The 14,153-nt window shown below is 40.6% G+C and overlaps 1 long non-coding RNA gene across 1 annotated transcript; it reads right to left on the reverse strand.

Annotated features, from left to right (window-relative positions):
* Window positions 1-2,103: 2,103 nt before the first annotated feature.
* On the reverse strand, window positions 2,104-13,192 carry LOC144899689 (uncharacterized). Its single transcript, XR_013628028.1, has 2 exons — window positions 12,681-13,192; window positions 2,104-2,458 (listed from the first exon to the last, which is right to left on the reverse strand). It is a non-coding gene; the product is annotated as an uncharacterized LOC144899689 (long non-coding RNA).
* Between the last annotated feature and the right edge of the window lie 961 nt (window positions 13,193-14,153).

The raw sequence follows: 14,153 nt of genomic DNA on the forward strand, positions 1-14,153 counted from the left end.
TATAAATGTGACTATAGTCGTGTTTTGTCATGTCTACAGGGCTCTAATAATGCTCTGTTCATTTTAATCTGAAAAAAATCATTTGTCTACCCACCAACTATATGTGCTTTCTTAAGTTTTTATTATTATTATTATATTTATTTATTACTGATTGATTTTCTTTATTCTTGATTTGTTTATTTATTTTTCATCTTATTTTGTGTGGAAAAATAAAAAGTAAGATATTTGAGAACAGTGGAATGTTTTATCAGAGCTTTTATTGTAGAAAATTAGAACCAAAGCGAAGTTTTGAACAAAATTTTTTTTTAAGAAATGCATTTTTTTTTTTTTTGGAAAACCTGATGCGGCCCAGTCTCACCCAGACCCAAGCTCCACACAAACAATAATAATAATTAGACTGTTACATGAATTTAGAATTTCAGTCAAAAGTGCAAAATATTAAATACAGCTACAAAGGTTGTGCGGGTGTACCTAATGTTGTGGCCAGTGAGCATAAATCTTAAGAAATGAAAGAAAACGTCAATTATTCCTTCTATCGGGAGTGTATGAGTATGAAGATGTGAACAGGTGGTGCTTACCAAAGCCACAGACAATGGTCAGGGGGGGGGTAAATGATGTTCCCACACACACACACACACACACACACACACACATACACCCCCCCCCCCCACCTGCTGCTGTCTGCTATGGATTAGCGATCTGTCTACCCTCAGCAGGACACACACACACACACACAGACACACAACAGGGGGGATGCACTCTGTGAAATTGATCAAAATGCTACGCTAACCAATTTACGGGGCCCACTGATGCCGACAACATGACTTAGTAGTTTTTTCTCAGGTAAACGCAGATCTGAATCTGTTGTGCACGTAGTATGCAAAAAAGTGGTGGAGTTGGGTGTAAATAATACAAATAAACAATAACTAAATATACCGTAATAAAATAATAATACAAATATTAAATGTAACCAAATACTAATGCAGCAATACATTCAATACATTAGACCTTATATACAGTAGGTACTGCAGTAGTACACGTATATAGATCATCCTTATGTAAGTGATCTCAGCCCATCTTTAGTCCAGACCAATGACCGTGGTTCCCATCTCTAAATCCTTCTAAATGGACTCACACACGTACTCGTGGACATACCGTATATTCACTTACACAACATGCCAGGACCGCCTATATGATGCAGGACACACACACACACACACACACACATTTGTTTGTCTCATTGGAAGTTAGCAACTATTAATGGGTACAGATAGTATGTAGAAGACATATTATTAGTGGGAAGTTGGGTTATATTACAAAGTTTTGGTATAGTATTCTAATACACGGCCAGTATCGCCCATATTGATACTGATGCTTTTTACTTGAAAATTGTATAAAATGATGTCAGCTTTAATAATAAAAGAGAGCAATGTTGTCGACATGAAGGGCATGAGCAGACTCTACATCCCGAGGAAGCTGGACATGGACATTGGACCGTCGTCATAGACAATCCCACCCACCCACTGCATCGGACAATAGAGTGGCAGTGGAGCTCATTCTTTAATAGACTCCTGCAGTTCCGTTCACACAGTACTAGTATTTGCCATATTTCACCATCTCCGTGTGGTTAGAATGGAGGCCACACAGTCAGGAGATCAGAAAAACCTGGGTTCCATTATTCGCTCTGTATGTTCTCCCCGTGCATGTGTGGACAGGCGAGGACCAAAAACATGCTAGGTTAATTAGCCACTCCAAATTGTCCATAGGTATGAATGTGAGTGTGAATGGTTGTTTGTCTATATGTGCCCTGTGATTGGCTGGCCACCAGTCCAGGGTGGACCCCGCCTTTCGCCCAAAGTCAGCGACTAGTGAGAATGAGCAGCATAGAAAATGAATGGATAGATACCATATTTCATATTTCCGAGTAAAATTATGATTATTCTGTATGGTATGTATTTTCATATTTCATGCAAGTCATGCAAATCATTGGGCTTTTTGCCCCCAAAGTGTCCCCCTGTGTCCTATAAGTATTTAGTAAATAATTAAATGCGGGGTGTGTGTTTGGGTTTGAACCCCCGGATGCAGAAGCATGGATATTCCAGGTAAGAAACAATATTTAATAGAACATAATGCACAGCACAAAAATGTAAAAACTAAAACTATGCAACAGAAGAGTCCAAAAGCACCGCGACAAATGAGGCAAAAGTGAAAAAAAGGAGAACTAGAAACTACCTGAGAGTCAGGCTGAGCTAAAAAAGGAGGCTAACGTGCGAACAGGAAGAACACAGTCCAGACCGAAGGAAAGAACGTCCAGTGAGACGAGAGCTGGAGTCTTCCTTGTCCATCCAGAAGAATAATCCCAGGCCTTCCTGAAGCAGCTGAGGTGATTAGGAAAAGGTGGAGATGGGATGCAGCTGTGCTCATCCAAGAACTCCGCCCACTTCAGGAAAATCACATTCTGGGGAACACAATCAGAAACAGCAGTAAGGGACCCAAAACAACACAACATGGATACCAAAAAATGCAGAAACATACAGGAAGGCATATATGTCATAGAAAGGTGTGACAAAAAAAACAATAATATATATTCATAATATATATCCATAGTGAGAACTAATTAATATCAATGGAATCCCTGTAATTTAGACCCTGGTATAAATAATATTAACATTTGGATTGATTGGCCTGCCTCCAAGCTGCACGGTGGTCGAGTGGTTAGCACGCAGGCCACACAGCTTGGAGACCTGGACTCCACCCCCCCCTCGGGCGTCTCTGTGTGGCGTTTGTGGGTTTTCTCCGGGTACTCCGGTTTCCTCCCCCATTCCAAAAACATGCTAGGTTAATTAGCCACTCCAAATTGTCCATAGGTATGAATGTGAGTGTGAATGGTTGTTTGTCTATATGTGCCCTGGGATTGGCTGGCCACTGTTGGCAAATAATGCAACACGAACCATCTCTGCAGTTGTAGGAAAAGGGGTCCCTTTGTTTATTTAACACAGCACTTATATAGACCTCATGAACACTAGTGATGACGTGGATTTACAGAATTCAGTCCTTATCTGGTCATGTTTCTTGACTGGACCTAAGTGTTTTGGCAAAACATCTTGGACTCCCCTCCCACCCGAAAACATCTTGTATAACAATCAGGTCACGTTGGCCTCCCCAAGTCACGTAGCCCTCTTAAGTTCAACTAGAGTTTACCAAAAAGAAAAGTCATATGCAATGCGCAAGAAAGTAATCATTTTACAATATATTCCTCCCTTTTGGGGGTACTAAACCCCCAAAACAGCAAACAGTGTCACTTGGTCCAGTATTGGCCCCTTGGCACATTACCATTTTCCGAAACGAATTCACATATGCCGTTCAAGGGGATCTCGCTGCCTTCTTGTCCTGGAACATGGGGAAGGGGAAATGTTGTGGGAGGGGATTCGGGGCCCAGGGCGAGGGCAGAATTGGTTAAGAGCAATATTTCTGCTCCCGTTATCGTCGCCCAGAGGATTATTGTGCCTCGGTGTTGGCCATCTTCAGTCCCTTTCTTCGACCACCCGCCGATGGTCAGCACGGTGTCATCTGGAGGGACCCTTTGGCTTCTTTTGTTGAGATGAGGTGGTGACTTGGCACGTCACATGTAGGAGGAGGGCGCTCATCTCACCCCTTCCTCAATGCCAGCCTCCTGGATGGATGTCCTTCTGCTCGGTCTGGCTCTTTCCTCGACTGTGGCCCTCAGGAATGGCTTGTCCCGGTTGATGCGGTCCTCCGGAACGGCTCGTCTCAGTTGGCGGGTTCCCTTGGTTGGCGCCCCCTCCACTGGAACATTCCCTTCCTAACTCTAACCCTATGCTTATTATTTGAGTGTCTGATGACTATTGCAATTTATGAGTTACCTAACTAACATAGACACTACACCCTTCAATATATAAATGTAATCTAACCGCTGTAATGTAGTGAGTATTGACATCGTTGACTACCTGTAGTCTATGGTAACTGTGTAAAATCCTTAATGCTCTAAAGTACTGTGTAGATACCTCGTTGAGCAACTGCATACGTGTACATTCACTCAAACTATAACGCTATAAGGCAACTAGAATAGTGAGCGACTGATAAACTCCTAATATAGTAAGTGTACCTAGTACATGTGCTACTACTGACTGACTGGTATTATCAACACTGATTTAACTGTAAGTGAGTGCACTGTTGTTCAGTTCCGTCAAGTCCCTTGCCCTTCTATATCAGTCTTGTCCATGGGATGGCGGTTTCCCAAGCAATATTTGCACAGTTCGTGGAGAGGACTTGGTGCATAGTGACATACAGATGGTGGTGTTCAGCTCACGATCCGGCTCCCTTCCCAATTGTGGCAACAATCATACCTCATGGCTCATTGAGTCCTCTGAGCCAGTGCCATCATCCTCACGATCGTCCGGATTGGGAAACAGGTGAGGCTGCTCAACCACCGTATAGGATCCCTCTCGTCTTGACTCGTGCCACTTTCGCCTGTACACTTTGATGTACACCTGGTCGCCTGGCACACCAAAGCGTCTGTCACCTTTGTCGACTCAGGAATCCTGTTTTTCTCCTGCACATAGATAGCTCCATGTATGGCAGTTAACATATTTTATATACTCTTTCAATTCACTTTGCAACTGCTCAAGTGGGGGCCCTTTATAAGGCCCTCTCAAATGCGGTGCTGGCATGGGTCGACCCGTAAGCATCTCATGCGGTATTAGATGTGTAATTCTGTTAGTTTGCATGCAATAGCTCATTAAAGCAAGTGGTAGTGCATCCACCCAATTTAACTTTGTACTAGCACAGATTTTATTGAGCTTGGCTTTATGTGTCCCATTTACTCGTTCTCCCATTCCCTGGGACTGGGGATGATAGACACACCCTAACCTTTGTTTTATTTGCAGTTGTTGTAGAATTCCTTTGGCTACCCTTTTCACGAACGCCAGACCATTGTCTGACCTTATTTCTGATGGTATTCCAAACCTTGGATTACTTCACTTAACAAGAATTTAACAACAGTTTCCGAACTTTGATATTTTGACGGCGTCGCTTCACCCCAACGACTAACTTGGTCAATCACTACTAACATGTACCGCTTTCCATGCACCGATCTAATCATATCTACATAATCTAGCACAGGATGTTTGAATGGTCCTTCTGGAACTGGTATGTGTCCAATGGGTGTGGTTATACCTTTTCTGACATTGTTCTGTTTCACATTGTCCCAAGACTTCATCAACCATTGACTGTAAATATGGTGACCAATATCCTTGTTGTTTTATCCCCCTTACAACTTCCCCCTTTGCACAGTAATCTGGACTGTGCACATCTGATATAAGCAATGTAAGTAACAAGACTGGTGGAACAAGCAAACCTTTTTCATCTTTCTCACAAGCCCTTCAATTGTTTGATTTATACCTTTCTCTGCCTCTAATTTCAGAGGGTTCTGAGCTCGTCTCTGAAGTTTCAGGTTGGGTTTGAGCTCTACTCTAACCGGGTTGGCAGATTTCACTAACCCTATGTCTGTTTCGTGTTTTGACCACAAATTTTCTGGGACATGTTTCAGCATGTCTTGTTAAGTCACTCTCACCTTCACTGATTTGTGACGTCTGTGGAACATCAAATGGAGTAATGATCACTTCTTTTGGTGCTGCTACATGATGGATCATAGTAGACTGTGCAGTGGTACTCAGACTGTGGTTTTATTGCTTTTGGAATTTGAGCAAGGATGTACTTTTCCCACTTTTGGAAAGCCAGGAGCACTGGTTTTGATATATCTCCTAACCAATACACTTTTGCTCGTGCTGTCTGAACAGTCATTTGGAAATTTTCCTCAGCTTTATCTAATTTCACTTCCTCAGACATACATGAAATATTTACATTCAGTTTACATAAGGCATCTCTTCCTAGCAAATATAGGTTAGCCGAACTGGAGCTGTCATTGGTATTGTTTGACGCTTTCTGAAAATCCTACTGTTTTGACAAATTTGTACTACTGGTTCTTTTTAATTATTAGTGTTACTATTGGCTGCTGACCTTTCCTTGCAAGATTCTCTGGGCCCCCTAATAACCATAATTTGGACCTCGCCATAGGTCAACTGGACCTGAAAATTGCCGTTGTGAATTTGGTCCTTGGCCTTGAGGTTGTCGATCTCCATAGCCTCCTTCGATCCAATTGGGTGCCGGCCATGGGTTGGTCTTTTGTGGCGTTCGATTTGCTCTTGGTTAAGCATATACATTGATGCCAGGTGACGCTTGGACTGATGGTACTGGAGGTGGGGCTGTAGCTGGTAGTACGGGTGCCTCCACACTTGGCCTTGCATCCCCAGCTGAGGCTTGAGCTTTCTTTTTGTTTGACAGTTCCCCAAGTTGCAATTGGGCAACCTTTCTTTGAACTTGTCTGTCTTGCTCTTGCACCCTTTGTTCATCTCGTCGGTGCTTCTCAATAGCATGTACCACATGCTCACAGAATTCTCTGTGTGATTTTGAAGTCAGTCCCACAACATCTTCCAGTCTACTTCTTACTGGAGTTGGCATGGCTTCAACTACTGCCGTTCTGAATAGCGTGGTCATCAGAGGACTGTTGTCAACTTCCTCCTCAGTCTCTTGCTTCCACCTCTTGAGCTGGCGGCTGATATATTCAGCAGGGTTCTCTGTTTCAGTGAGTGGCTGTCCCTTCAGGGCCTTGGGATCAATCTTGATTGGATACTCCCTTCGCAGTGTCCCCCATAAGTCTCTGCGATAGGGATTGAACTCAATTCCATCCGCTTCTGGAGTTCGCATCCACTGATGGCCACTTAGATATAGCACATTTTCCATTGTTGGTATCCCCAACACTCGTGCCCACACAGCCTTGATATCTCCAAGTGCCAGTATTTTGCCCACCGTTTCTTCTTCAAACGCCCTTATCCACTTGCTGGCCCCCTCATGGATACCAGGCAGCCTAGCGATCAACCCCTCAAGATCAAGTGTCTGCCAAGGAATGTACTGTCCCTGTGTTCCTTTTATTAATATTGGTAATTGATTAGCTGGGTCAGTATACCTCTCTGGAGGGTGTATGCCAGGCCTGTATCTGAGATCATACTTTCCATTGTCTTTACCAGTTGCAGCAAAGGTAAGACTTCCCCCTAACACTTCTCCTTCTTCTGCCGCGCGTATTTTCACTGGATAACTTACCCTTCTTTTTCCTGCTAGAGCACTAAGTACTCCTCCTCTTGCTCCTCTATTCCTCTCTTCTTGTTTTTCTTCTGCAGCTTTATTTTGAACATATTTTTCATTAACCTCATCTATCTCTTCCTCAAGTTCTTGAATCATAGTTCTTTCCTTTTCTCTATCCGAGTCCAAGTGCTCCAGGTTTAACCAATATGAGTGTCCATCCTTCCTTGTCATCTCTTTAAGAGCATGATCTTTGTCGGCATAACAATCCAAAACTTTTGAATTCTTTGGTTTTGCACCCTTTCTTTCCGTGCTGCAGTATTGGGGTGGATTTTTCAACCTTTCAACTGGTGAGATAACTTCTTGCTTGTTGTCATCAATGTCAATCTCTCCTGCAAGTTGGACATTTCCTGAGATAAAAGGATAAATGCCAGATGAAGCCACTGCAGAGAACTGAGTATTAGCCTCCATGTTTTTGTTTTTCGTTTTAAATCCATCATCGCCTTTAGCTTTCAGCATTTCGCGATTCTTTTTAATTGTTTTCCTGAACAATTCACCTTCCTTTTTAAACAACTTTATGATTTCCAACTCCTTTTCCCTTTTCTGCTGTCTCTTTCTACTTTTGTCTCTAGGTTTATAGTCTTTAATTCTGACTTCCATGTCATTACACAAACTCACATCGAATGTTCCACCTTTGGGCCAACTTGGATTTAAGCTTTTAGTACGTTTTGTCCACTTTTTGGAGATCTTCTCTATGTCATCCTTCCTTTTGGGGTATTTTAGCCCTAAAATCATTGTTGACAGAATAGCCATTTTTAGTGTTTTTCGTTCAGAAAAAATAAAACTGCTACTATTTGTTTATAACAAAATGAAATATTTTAACAAAAATACCTTGAACTTGGACTGTAACTATACTTTAATTTAATGACAATTGTGTTTATCCAGGTCCAAAATTAAGTATTTTCCAAATGATGTACACTAACGTGACGCATTAGAATATTCTAGACACACTAACTCTGAACACAAAAACCACTGTAAAATAAAAACTCTTGCACTGGCGCACTTCCACTTCAACACTCTGAGGGAGGGTTGTAGCCACTCCCCTTGTATCACCTCGCTCAACACCTCCTCCAATGAATCAGTTCACATCCGGTCAATGGCCCAACCACACAGCTTAACTAAATTTAAAACACTTTTAAAAAAATGTGCAACAGAGTTTAATCACTATGCGGAAGAGACACGTTCTATTGTCCATTCAACTGTAACAATCATGTCCTTTCAACAAGCCTACCACCTTTACCACAGAGCAAGCAAAGTTATGACGCACTTCAAATTTCTCCTTCACAACACACAACACATGAGGCTGACTAACACAGTTAAACACAGTGTCCTCACTTAGCAACTCCTGCGACAAACACAGAGATGACACACAAACTGCTTGCACTTAAGCTATGTTTCGAGTTGACCTTTTTGTTGTTCCAGAAGAGATCATTCAAACACAGTTTAATATAGGAACTATGGTGACAATACACTTTTAACCACACTTCTCACTTGGTTGTTTGGCACTATTTAGCTATTTATACTGGCTTATGTTGCTGTACTGTGATTAGCGTGAATACGTTTACAGCTATTCTCTTGGCCGGTCACAATGCCAAGACACACTTTTACCCTCAGCTGACCCTCATTCATATAAACACACGCACACACACACACTCAAGACACTGAATAGAAAAACAGCTGGAAGATTTACAGATAAGACGAGACAGTCAGCCAAACACACACTAGAAGTCTTGAATAAGCCAATCGAACTCCGGAGTTTTATTTACATGCACAAAAACAATCACACAATTTGAGCAATTCGATTGATTGCTTCACGCCTTACTTTCCTCCAGTTTTCTAGATTAGGTATACATTAATATACTCATAAATTATTCGGTCCACCTCATAGGACTGCAAAACTGTATTCGAGTTACATCACAAAGTACACAAGAAGACTTGCTTTATTGCAAATCTACCATGTGTAGTTTGAGTATGCTTCTCTTCTCACTAGACGTGAAATGATTCACGTGTATTTTATTAGGCGCAACCTTTTTGCTCTATAGTTCGTCACCCCCTTTGCGCGTTTGGAGGTCGTAACTACCCAGACTTGGCGCGCAACTCACGAACTCTGCGTTAATGAAGGTATCCCTCTGTACCATTTGCAGTCGGCTTCATCTTTAGCCTGACAGTTCCTCTTGAACACACTCCGGGACTCAGAGCTGCTGCAGCATAAGTCTTAAAACACACACACACACACAGCCGGCAAGAGCCTCTTGCTCTTTTTCTTACACTTTTGCACTTTTTCTACACTTTTCTTATACTTAACACTACAACAAGCCAATCATGCTGTAATACAGCCGGACTCGAGTCATTTTTAGTTAAAACACACAAAGGTTTTTCCCACTCTCAAGTGAGGGCTGCACTTTGTGTGAGTGTACCCCACCAACAATCTGCATTTGTATTCCTCATGCAATAATAACAGGTTCTTTTATTTGGAGAAATTTAAACATTAATGCTCATTAAGTACCTCCACAACTGCACCACACTGTCAAGCCAAATGGTAAGAAATCTTACCTATTTTTACGGCCGTTGGCTTGCAGTGCTGTGCAGTTCTGGAGCCACAGGCATCAACGTCTTTCGTTCCAATCCTGTTCGTGACGCCAAATGTTGGCAAATAATGCAACACGAACCATCTCTGCAGTTGTAGGAAAAGGGGTCCCTTTGTTTATTTAACACAGCACTTATATAGACCTCATGAACACTAGTGATGACGTGGATTTACAGAATTCAGTCCTTATCTGGTCATGTTTCTTGACTGGACCTAAGTGTTTTGGCAAAACATCTTGGACTCCCCTCCCACCCGAAAACATCTTGTATAACAATCAGGTCACGTTGGCCTCCCCAAGTCACGTAGCCCTCTTAAGTTCAACTAGAGTTTACCAAAAAGAAAAGTCATATGCAATGCGCAAGAAAGTAATCATTTTACAATACCACCAGTCCAGGGTGGACCCCGCCTTTTGTCCGAAGATCGCTGGGATAGGCTCCAGCATGCTCGTGAGGATAAGCGGTAGAAAATGAATGAGTGGAGTGTTTTATGAATGCTATAAGTGATTCAAATGATATATTGTAAAATCGTGTATTGACACTCACCAAACACATGTAAAAATGATAAATATAGTATATATACATAGTATATATTACTTTATATTACTTTATTACTTTATATTATAGTATATTTATAGTTATTTTTGTAAATACATTGTTATTTTTGGTGTAAAACAACCCCTTTTTATGTTTTTTGTGTTGTTTTCAGATATTTGTGCTGTCAAAAAAGTAAAAAAATATTTGTGTATAAGTGAAAGTTGCCAAAAAATGTTATCCTCTCTTTTTTAGTTAGGAACTGATATTTTCCTAAAAACGTACCTACTATGTTCTACTGCTGATTACTGACAAACTGAAAAGGAAATAAACATTTTTTTTTGGATGAAAGACCTCTACTCTTTCTTTTGGTAAGTTCCATGTCTACATCGCCATAGAACAGGGGTGGGCAAACTTTTTGACTCGCGGGCCACATTGATATGACAAAATTTACAGGGGGGGGGGGGGCAGACTATATATTTTACACGTAACAGTCCACCTGGTATTATTGTATCTGTAAAATTGTCATGCAATCTGCTATTATTATTCATTATTTTATATTTATATTTAAATATTTGAAAAATAATAAAATATTATAATAATTACAATAAAATTAAAATAATAATTATTATATTATTATTATGTAAAATATGCAAATATAACAATAATATGATATATAATTAATATAATAATTGGCATTAATATAATAATTATAATAATCATAATAGTTCTAATAATAATATAATAATAATAATAATAATAATAATAATAATAATAATAATAATAATAATAATAATAATAATAATAATAATAATAATAATAATAATTATTATTATTATTATTATTATTATTATTATTATTATTATTATTATTATTATTATTATGTGCTTGTGTCCCTTTTTTCAGGAGCACTTTGTAAACAACAGACCATGTCAAAAAACGAAAAAACGATATTGATCAAAAGGTTGGCTCAGGCCATGATGCCAGGTTGTATGTTGAGTTTAAATGAAATACTTTGGAAAGATTGGGCGGGCCGTATTCAAACGCTTGGCGGGCCGGATGTGGCCCCCGGGCCGTAGTTTGCCCACCCCTGCCATAGAACATAATATTCCGTGTGCCTCGAAATATTAGTCAACATCGTCTAATATGGGTGACATTGAACGGTTGAATGAGTTCAAATTAAATATAAGTTGTATTGCATATTGCAGTATTTCTCACATTTTTGTGTGAATTAATTACATACGTTCGTTCATTACAGGAAATCTGACATGACATTGGTGATGAATATTAATATATCCATTCATTTTCTATAGCGCTTATCTTCACTAGGGTCGCGGCACGGGTATGCTGGAGCCTATCCCAACGAGAGGCGGGGTACACCGTGGAATGGTGGCCAGCCAATCCCAGGGCACATATAGACAAACAACCATTCACACTCACATTCATAGTCGCTGATTAACCTAGCATGTTTTCATAATGTGGGAGGAAACCGGAGTACCCGGAGAAAACCCACGCATGCACGGGGAGAACATGCAAACTTTACACAGAGATACCTAAGCGGGGGATCGAACTCAGGTCTTCCAGTATCTGCCACAGCGGGACTCGAACCGAGGCAACTGAGCTGCCGCCGCCAAATTTACTGCTTGACTGTGTCAGCATGGCTGGCTGGAAGTCAAAAATCAAAGCTTGGGAGACTTTTACACAGTAATCCAGGGGGTGTCCAAGATGCGTCTCGAGGGCCAAATTTGGCTTCTGGCGTATTTCTAATGATATGTGTTATCATAAATATTACAGTAATTTGCTCTGTCATCAAGTTGTGGATGTTTTGTTGGTCGGCTAGCACCCCCACATCCTTCAATTTGTCTCAAAATGTGGAAGATGGAGGCACCGGTTTGGGCACCCCTGTCCACGTATATACCAATGTAGCCCATATGGACTCATACCTATATACAATACGTATATTCACACGTGTAAGGTGTTGTAGTATACACTACACGCACCATGCTGGGGTTCGAACTCCTATCACAATTTTGAAGCAAATACACTCAAAGGCTGAGAAAGGACACATAAACAAAAACCAAAGTGTACCAAGAAAGGTATATGACAGCACAGACGGTCTACACCGATGCCCCTCCCATACCCCCCCTTCCTCATCCCTCTCTTATTTCATTCACCATGCACATACCTCCCCCCATACGTCCCTTCTTACACTTCTTTCTTACATCTTAAACCACCACCTTTCACCTTTCCTTCACCGTCTTGCTAACCAATGGCCTCTCGGTCTCACACTCACACACCGAGCCAAATTGCTCCGTACCATCCCACCCAGTTTCACACACAGTTACCTTATGAAAAGTGATGTATCCCGCCAGAAAAGTCCCCGTATCTGTCCTCCACGCATGTAGAGCCAGCGCTCCATTCTCTCCATCCACCCTTCCTCTGTCAATCTGGCCACAAACCCCTCTTTCCTCCCTTTATCCCGAGGTAAGATACTTACTTTTCAGATAAAGCATATTATGATAAATCGGCTGAACTCTGTGCATGTGTGTGTGTGTGTTTATGTGTGAGTGTGTGACTGTCTCACACACACACACACACACACACACTAATCACCACACACACATACAAATATGCTGTGTACACTGTGTGTATCGAACAACATGATGTCAGAGGTATGCTTAACAGCTGGGGAAGTGTGGGACAGTGTTTAGTGCATCACTACAACCTAAATACAAACTCATTTCTTAAAAACACGTACAAATGCATGCTGGGGAAATAATACAAAAACTAAAATGAGTGTTGAAAAAAAAAATGTAATAGTGTAAAAGTCAAATGCCTCAAAAGTTGTACAATTTGGAATTCAACAAACCTTGAATCATAATGACATTAACATGACCTATTCCCAATTTTTTTTTTAACTACAACAATTTAGTTTAATTTAGTTTAGCTGTGCTCAACTTCAACTGGACTATTCCATCACTTGTACTTCCCAACCGGATGGGAAAAATAACAACAGTCATTTTCTTTGCACCGCATCGGACGTGGAATTTGCTTTTAGTTCACTGAAGGACACGCTACTGATGAAATTGCATGAGAGGAAATAGTGGAGCATATGGCCAAATGTTCTCCAACAAAGTGGAAGGGACGATAAGGTCAACACGGGGAAGCAAAGAGTTTGGAGAAAATGAAAACTAAATGAAAATACAATGGCTGTGTTCGCCTCCGGGACGTGTATGCGTGTTGGGAAAGATGTTTATGAAATACTTTGTGTGTGTGTGTGTGTGTGTGTGAGTATAGATTAGGTAGTAAGCCTCTTATGTGCTGGCTGTCCTTAATTTGCTTGAGCACCGGGTCCTAGTGCTGGTATACCGGGTGCTCACACAGTCAGCCATTGTGCAAACAACAAATTGCTATATAAACAACCCGCAAACAATAACAACAAAGCACACACCTTTAAATCTCATGATAAGCATTTTTTCATGCAATTTTTTAGCTGTCAGTGAGTTATTACTATTATTATTATAATAAAATGCATTATATAAAACACTACTAAACATTCATGAACAATATCATATTTGCAGTTATGTAAAAAACACTGTACTAACATAGTTTGATATGTATTTTTTTTTTACCACCAATACAAAAACAATTACTCACTATACAAATCTCTTATTAATGTTCTATGGTGTTGATACTGCAAATTGAATTAAATAGTTCAGTCATATTTATTTATTTCTCACCACTTACACTGATACATTGAAATTGTGAAAAAAAAATGAATAAGAATTTAACCAACAAAACAATACCTGATGTGGAGC

Source organism: Doryrhamphus excisus, linkage group LG8, assembly GCF_037039965.1.
Source record: "Doryrhamphus excisus strain RoL-2023G ecotype Guam linkage group LG8, RoL_Dexc_Guam_v1.1, whole genome shotgun sequence".
NCBI classification, from domain to species: domain Eukaryota; kingdom Metazoa; phylum Chordata; class Actinopteri; order Syngnathiformes; family Syngnathidae; genus Doryrhamphus; species Doryrhamphus excisus.